Source organism: Arachis duranensis, chromosome 4, assembly GCF_000817695.3.
Source record: "Arachis duranensis cultivar V14167 chromosome 4, aradu.V14167.gnm2.J7QH, whole genome shotgun sequence".
In the NCBI taxonomy this organism is placed as follows: domain Eukaryota; kingdom Viridiplantae; phylum Streptophyta; class Magnoliopsida; order Fabales; family Fabaceae; genus Arachis; species Arachis duranensis.
This window is the reverse complement of record NC_029775.3, coordinates 103,168,587-103,169,303: the sequence shown is the minus strand read 5'-3', so window position 1 is coordinate 103,169,303 and position 717 is coordinate 103,168,587.

Below are 717 nucleotides of genomic sequence, written 5' to 3'. Positions count from 1 at the left end.
CTGGTTAGTTGAACGAGATTGTGAAGAAAATAAACAATGCCCTCAGAGTATACATCTTTTATAAATCCAATTACAAGAAAAAAGGGATTCACAATTTCGTCCACCAAGTTTTTGGCGCCGTTGCCGGGGATTGTTCGAGTATGGACAACTGACGGTTCATCTTGTTGCTCAGATTAGGTAATTTTCTTTTCAAAATCTTTTTCAAAAATTTTTCTTTTTATTTTTCGTTTTTCCAAACTATGTTTTTCGAAATTAATAATAATAAAAATACAAAAAATTAGAAAATCATAAAAATCAACAATATTTTGTGTTTCTTGTTTGAGTCTTGTGTTAATTTTTAAGTTTGGTGTCAATTGCATGCTTTTAAAATTTTTCTTGCATTGTTTTCGAAAATCCATGCATTCATAGTGTTCTTCATGATCTTCAAGTTGTTCTTGACAAGTCTTCTTGTTTGATCTTGATGATTTCTTGTTTTGTGTCTTTTGTTGTTTTTCATGTGCATTTTTGCATTCATAATTTTCATGCATTAAAAATTTCTAAGTTTGGTGTCTTGCATGTTTTCTTTGCATCAAAAATTTTTCAAAATTATGTTCTTGATGTTCATCATGATCTTCATAGTGCTCTTGGTGTTCATCTTGACATTCATAGCATTCTTGCATGCATCTTGTGTCTTGATCCAAAATTTTCATGCTTTGGGTCATTTTTGTGTTTTTTCAT